The sequence below is a fragment of the Pieris brassicae genome, chromosome W (genome assembly GCF_905147105.1).
Source record: "Pieris brassicae chromosome W, ilPieBrab1.1, whole genome shotgun sequence".
Classification (NCBI taxonomy): domain Eukaryota; kingdom Metazoa; phylum Arthropoda; class Insecta; order Lepidoptera; family Pieridae; genus Pieris; species Pieris brassicae.
The window spans coordinates 2,353,857-2,361,468 of record NC_059679.1 but is presented as its reverse complement, the minus strand read 5'-3'; the positions used below and the strand labels follow the sequence as shown (position 1 = coordinate 2,361,468).

At 34.4% G+C, this 7,612-nt stretch overlaps 1 long non-coding RNA gene across 1 annotated transcript; it reads right to left on the bottom strand.

Annotated features, from left to right (window-relative positions):
- Positions 1-3,317: 3,317 nt before the first annotated feature.
- On the bottom strand, positions 3,318-4,622 carry LOC123718281. Its single transcript, XR_006754973.1, has 3 exons — positions 4,543-4,622; positions 3,460-3,543; positions 3,318-3,382 (listed from the first exon to the last, which is right to left on the bottom strand). It is a non-coding gene; the product is annotated as an uncharacterized LOC123718281 (long non-coding RNA).
- Between the last annotated feature and the right edge of the window lie 2,990 nt (positions 4,623-7,612).

The window sequence follows — 7,612 nt, the reverse complement described above, 5'->3', positions numbered from 1 at the left end:
GTTTGGAACACAAGGTACGGAGTACCTACATAATCAGTATCATAGAATTTGGGCCACAGTTTCTAAATCGTTACCATTCTAACCTCAAAACTTTAACCATGAATATCTCCATAACCATGGTGCTCCGCAGGTTGGGGATGGCATAGGAGGGTAGCCCTCAACCCCCTCCCCTCCCCTCCACCCTAAAACATCTAATATCGACGGTCCATATTGGAAAGTTTAACCGTTACTTTTGTTGAATTTTAATTTGTTTCTTGTGTTCGATGACAGCAGCTTATTTAGAAACCCTATCTGTTCATAATAGAAAACAAAGATTTGAGTACGAACACAAAAACGGAGAAAATGAACGCTTAGAGCCAAATAACAGAGAAGTAAACCACATTTTAATAAGAACCCGTATCTCAGAAAACTACATTATTTAATCAAAACATATAATTGTGTTTTAGTTGTGGTGGACATGGCCTAATTTAATATTCTCTTATTAGTTACAAAAAGCAAGATAGGATAGTTTTAGTTTCGGGAAAGTCTTATATGCAGATATGCATAGATTTCATGCTCTGGAAAATCTGGCTCTGGAACACCTTCAAAAAGAACACTAATATAATGTAAATTATAAATTACAGACAGACATTCTAGTGAAGACTTTAGTAGTCACTTAAAAATAAATAGAATAATTGTAATAAAAATGTTTCAAAAATAAATAAAATAAATAACTAAAATAACAAATGAAAAAAATAAACAATGTAATAAAAAGGTTTTATTTCTTAAAATAACTCAATTGTTAAAAACCTATCAAACTTAAAAGTTTTCTTTAATAATTATGGCCCTCACTGCTGCTTCACGCAGCAAGAAAACGCGCTGTATTTGAGATGAGGGTACTGTTGGTGGTGCAGGCAGGGTCTTATCATCATCAGAGATAGGTTCCTCTTTCAATTCAATGGCTATATTGTGCAAGACTGCCTATGATACTATGTATATCTTGGTTCTGTTGATGTTCTGAATCCCCTGATCGGTTGTTCCATACGCCAAAATATATCTCTACACTATTGCAAGTTCTAATGTAAGTGTAAGGATAGCCAGAGTCTCCATGCAGTGGCGTAGCTAGGTAACCATGGGTAAAAAAGGGGCCCCACTGCTATACTAAACTGTATTATAAACCTCTATGTAAACTGATTAAGTTTTATCAAATAAAATTATGAAATATAGAAATACTTTAAAAATGCTACGCCACTTTAGCTCTTTTTGTGCACTGGAGGATATTTGATTTACTCTTTATTAACCACTCGCGTATAACAATAGAATATGAGCGAAATAATGAAGTGCTAATTGCTATGTACTGAATGAATGCAATTTAACAGTCAAAGAGAGTGCCTACGTTCGCTATGCTCTCGTGGTGTAATTTCGACAATTTAGGAAATCGTCACGCTTAGAAGTGATCGAAATGTACATCCATGGAACGAACATGTACTGCAGGGCAAGTAATAAAAATATTAGATTGTGCTCGAGTAGGTAGGTACTCACTGTTCACTGAAGACGTTAAAAGTGTCGTTAGGGAATCCCGGAAAAAAATTATCACCGCTAGTGTTACCATATTTACCGGTGGAGACCATGAACGATCTCCTGCCCGCGGACCTGAATTAATGTACCTACTGCAGGTGACTTTTCGCATGTTTGCGTTGTACAATAAGCTGTAGCCGAAATCTATAGATTTCATTTATTGACTTAACGGACGTCAAGTCAAGTCAAGTAAAATAACATAAAATGAACCAGTTCCACAAAGTTTATTGACATTAGCTTACTTACTCTTGATACAGCATTAACTTTTTAACCGTTCTCGAAAAAATCTTAACTCAAATTCACACTAAAATGCTACTGCCAACCTACAGAAAGAATTAAGGGACATAACTTTTGAATTTCTCTTAACAGAGTTGTCATGAATAAAGTGAGGTTGCAACATGTCATATTTATTTATTTACATCTAGATCTAGATCTAGATTTCTGTTATGGATTCGGGGGCCCCGGGGCACTGCCCCGCCTAGCCCCTAGGTAGCTACGCCATTTTCTCCATGTAATCTACCATGAACTTGTTCCATCTCAAAACATTGTTTAAACGAATTTCATTCAAAATCCGTCAAAACTAGGATGGCGGCTGGAATAACGCTAGTATGAACAGTTACACCGACGTTATACTAGGTTTAAGTTATTCCGGGTTTATTAGTAGACATTTAGCTTATTCTTGGTATAACATATAAAATGTTGTGTTTATTTGTTTCACTGCCAAACTCAAACGAGGCTCGACCGGCGCTGGCCGTACATATGGGAGTGCTTTTCCCGACGTTAACCAACGGCAGTGAATGTTGGGCGTGGCAGAGAAAGAATGAGAGTAGAAATTAAAATAAATGCCGTGGAAATGGGAGCGTTAAGAAGAATGTGTGAATATTGCGTGATAGAAAAAGTAATAGTGAACGGTGTGGCTTTAAAGAGGACTTAATGATGAGGATACGAAGGGAATGCTTAGGTGGTTTGGTCATGGAGACGGATGAATGAGAGCACTTAAGTAGGATATACAACGAAACAATACAAGAGAAGGTACAAATTAAAAGTAGCCATATTCGAGCATGCATGGTGGATGTCATGAAAGTGGATGAAGCAAGAGAGTTGTCAGGGCTTTTGCAAGATCGGCGGCCTACCGGGAAAATGACGTGAAGATATAAGGTATAAAATTGTTGTTTGTCCACGTCAATTGTGTGTAGTATACAGAAATAAAAACAATCTATATTAGGTAAAAGGATTCTACTGATAATATTTATTTTAAGCTCCAACGGCAGTATAGCTTCCAAGTTTTGTTTTCTTTATAGGTAATGACATTTCAATAACATTCATTGAAATATATTGTAATTCGCATAGATACCTGGTGCTGAAAACCACGACAACGTCTTATATGAATATTGTAATTAATTCCCGTTTAAGACGGTAATTCCTGTCAGAGTTTAAGTTTCTTTTGATGTTTAGTTCGTCTTCTGCAGTTTTTGTCAATTTTGTACATATTAGAACATAAACAAGATGTTTCATAACACAGAATAAAGACACCATTTTGTATCCCGTTCACTTTAATACACTTCACTATATTTCGCTGTCTCATGAGAATTATTATAGATTAACGCGTCTCTTGTAAACTTAAATGGCGATTTAAAGAGGGAGAGTTTATCGCCCTTTAGAACTGGCTGTAAATGTAATTATAGATTAAATGAACTATTGTTTAGTGAGCATTATGCTACCTAAAACATTTCATTAAATTAAGTTTTAAATTTCTAAATCCTCATCACCGGTAGGCACATTTATACCGCAGACATGAAGGTAGTGTAAACATCCGGATGTGCTTCTGGAAATAACAATAACTTATGTAAGCCATATACACTAATATAATATTAAAAATTAACTTAGAAACTATATAAGTACCCTATATCATCCTGGGGCGCATCATAACAGTTGTAATATGATACGCATTCACCAACTTCGCCCGTGGCCGTGAAACATGAACGGCTGCGAATTGAAAAGGTAACCGTAAATAAAAATCTATAAAAAAGTCCTGATGCATCTATGGTTGCCAACTGAGTGCACCAGAAGCAGTCGCGAATAATCCAATGATTTCAGAACAAACTACTCAAGGGAATTGTCAATGCCCCCTGGTACATTCGCAATAACGAGCTCCATTGGGACATGTAGTGGACGTTCGTTCTCATGTTTTTTTTTTAATGTAATAGGAGGCAAACGGCCAAGAGGCTCACCTGATGTTAAGCGATACCGCCGCCCATGGACACTCACATTGCCAGAAGGCTCGCAAGTGGGCAAAAACTGCCTTAGAAAACGCTCAATTGTCGAAGTGATACGGATGGTACTTTGTATTTTGCCTTGACGTCCGATAATGAAACTCAGCTGCGGGTATTAGACCGAATAGCTCTTCTGAATGGTAAATGCGGTAGAAGATGCAGAGAGACCCAACATCTCTACGCGTTAAATATCCTTCATTAGGTTCGGTTTGAATTATTTATTGGTCTCGTTAAGATTTAATGGAAACAAGTTGTTTTATATGTGGAAAATATCTTGAACTTTATTTGGCTTAAAAAGAACAACACATTGGCTAGTAATGTTCACAGAGTAAAGAGAAGGGCAAAGACAAACGAGTAACAGGCTTGAAATAAAAGACAAATCAAGTCAATGAAGCAAAAGGCGCGAAATTTAAATATTACAACAAGTTTTAAGTTGGGGTATCGTAATCGTACATGATGTCTCAGTGAATAGACAATGTATTTAAAAGATGTTCATGTTCGCTGACTGACATATGTTTTCTAGGCGTAAAGGCTATTACAATTTGTAATAAATGAAAATAATAACGTTTTTTTCTTATATTAAGGTATGGGTCAGACTTTCGGTTCAGTGAACATTGATAATTTTATACCAACCAATCTGGAAGATATCATCAGAATCAAACCCAATTAAATGCACTGTAACTAGTAGTTAAAGTTATTAGATGAAAATTACCTATATTAGGTCTCAAATCAAGATTTTTCACCCAGGACCCATGTTTGAAAAACTATTCAGCCAACTACCAGAGCCGTCCAGACCATAGACAGATGTAAAAAGGAATATGCTGAGAAATAACCTAAAAATAATATATTTTAGAACTCGAAAAGCAGCTCCATAGAGACGCCAAGACGTGTTAATCATTCGCTATTATTCTTTACTTTTGCTTTTACCAATCCTACCTTGTTGCTAATATTAAGATTTAGTAGAAACAAGTGTGTTGTTTATAGCATAAGTAAAATAAATTGAATTAATCAACATTTGGCAGACGATAAGACGCAATTTACATAAAGTTAACTTTTTGGAACCCAAATTCTTCTTCTTCTAGAATTTATTTTTTATGAAATTAAGTTAAAAATAAAAAGGAAAACTCACGTGATGGCGTTCATCATTATTATTATCGACATGGATACCTGGAAAAAGCAATTTCAAATAATATTTTAATTGTTAGAGTAACTGTGCAAAAACAAAAATCATCATTAGACAGTCACTGTCACATCTTGCTCTACTCTGTGAATACAAATGATTTTTATTTTAATATTATAATTTGAATGACATTATGTCGTTATTATATTTGATGTACTAGACACGACCTTCAAGGAGTGAAAGAAGTTTCATAATATCAGTCAATTTGGTGGCAAGGCGATGCGCTCGCCATGTCGAGCAAAAAAGGGGCTGGGCCGTACTATATTTTTCTTGAGTTCAGGCCATTTTCGACCCCTTTAACTTCGTTGTGGATAAAGTTAGAATCCTGAATCGCACAAAACAATGTAATTGAATATTGTGTTTGCTACGATGGCCAAGTCAATGTATTTATTTAAAACACAAAAGATTTCTAATACTGATATGGTCACTATCTACCAATCGTATCTTATTTCGGTCATACAATGCGCAGAGGCGATGAGAACTTGGGGAATCAGATCGTGGTAGGTAACACAGAAGGCAAAACATCACGTGGCCGTTCACCAACTAGGTGTACCGTCAAGTGAAAGTCTCATCAACTCATCGTCCTGAAAACTGTACACTGTCATAATAGAGGCGCTGGACAGAAACCGGTAGAAACAGATAGTCTGCTCTAGATGCTTCGTTGCTGACCACGACGCTCGGACATGAGCTGCCGATTAAAGAGAGCGTAAGTGTGGATTACAGGTATCTCACAACTTTTTACGGTAGAGGAACAACGTTGCAATCTTGTTTTTTTACAAGTAATATTTTTGATGGCATCACACAGGAATTCAATTCGCAAGAAAAGTCGAATAGAGAGATGAGTTTAGGTACCTAAAGTCAATAGCATTTTTGCGTACGTGACCTCCTATAAGTTGAAACGTTTCAGCATCGCAAGACCGAATGAAAGAACGATAATTTTATTTATTAAAAAAACATTATTTTGATATATTTTAAACATAAAGTTTTCTGGCGCTATGATAGTTGACAATTATTATTTTTAAACTTTTCCGGCAAATTTTGATAAAAGCTTTCATTACTCTGATGTTTCCAAAATTTCAGTTTTATAGTTATAGTTTTACAAATTTTTAAACTTATAAATTTGATAGGGTTAGTGTTGTTCAAACCTTTTGCAAAAGATACTACATATCAACTTATACTCGAAATTATTATTATATTTAATAATAAAAATGAATTCCTTCAAATTGTACAAATTTAGTTTATACGTTAACTATTTCATATAATATAAACAATTATATTTTCTTAACAGCTTAAGCCTGACAAGTTCGCTGAATTGAGAGACAATGATATATAGGAATATACATATGTTTATATCTTTATGGCGATATCCTAACTAAATAAATACTGTTATTATAATTGTTTCCAATGGCTTATTCGTGACATATTATCAATTTGATAAATACCTATGTTTATTTAAACAACGAGAAGTGGAGAATAATAATACAATTGAAAAACATAATGAGGAAAAGTTATATTATAATAAATATCTACTAGTGATAAAGCATTCTTATTTATTGTAAACTGAAGAACCAGGCCGCGAGTATTTTTGCACTTTTTACCTAAAATACAGATTACAATATCCCAAGAGACTGTTAAAATACACAAAATCAACGCGGGCGTGAGCTGGTTTATATTAAAGTATGATATAATGGGGAATTACGTATTTATTATATATCCGTAATTAATTAATTAATTGAATGTTATTGAACGTAGTTTTCAGTGTGAAATCTGAAATCGTCAACGAATCAAAGTCGTTGATCTATAGCAAATTATAAACTCGTCATCTACGAAGTCGGTAGAAGGGCAATGCCGTCTTGTTTCTCATCTCCGTTGATATTTTAATAATTTATTTATAATCACACTTTCTAAACTCAAAATATCCGAAATATAAAAAATAAATTTTATTTCCCTATATTAGATAAGTTTTATTTTAAATATTGAATTTTATATATTCTAAACTATTATCTGGACACGTTCGTTATAAAGAAGTTGGACAAAACCCTGCCCCTATGAACCCAACAATAACAAAATAGTATTCATCAGGGAAGCAATGACTAAATACAACAAAAGCATTTTATGGGAAGCCAAACAGGAATTAAAGAATAAACAAGGATATAAATACGTATGGTTTAAAAACGGTATGGTGCGTGCAAGAAAGGATGAAAACACTAAAATACAAAACCTAAGATCAGTGTTGGATATACAAGTGCAAAAAAAAAAGACAGAATGCCAATTAACTGACCAAATTAAATGCATATAAATTATTATTATTAAGATGGATAGTTTAACTAGTGATATTTGTGAATTAGAAGACTGTATAAACATAAGTGATTTTGTGAGTAAAATTCCCAGTAGACATTTAAATCTATTGTGTGTACACATAAACATAAGGTCAATCATAAAATACTTTGATAGTCTCGAGCAATGTATTTACTCGGCTGGCGCTGTTGACGTTATTGTGCTTACAGAAGCAAACATTTCTGATAGAATCAGTTGTCTGTATAATTTAGATGGATACCATATGTTTTCGGCTCTCAGAAATGGTAGGAAAGGTGGAGGTATC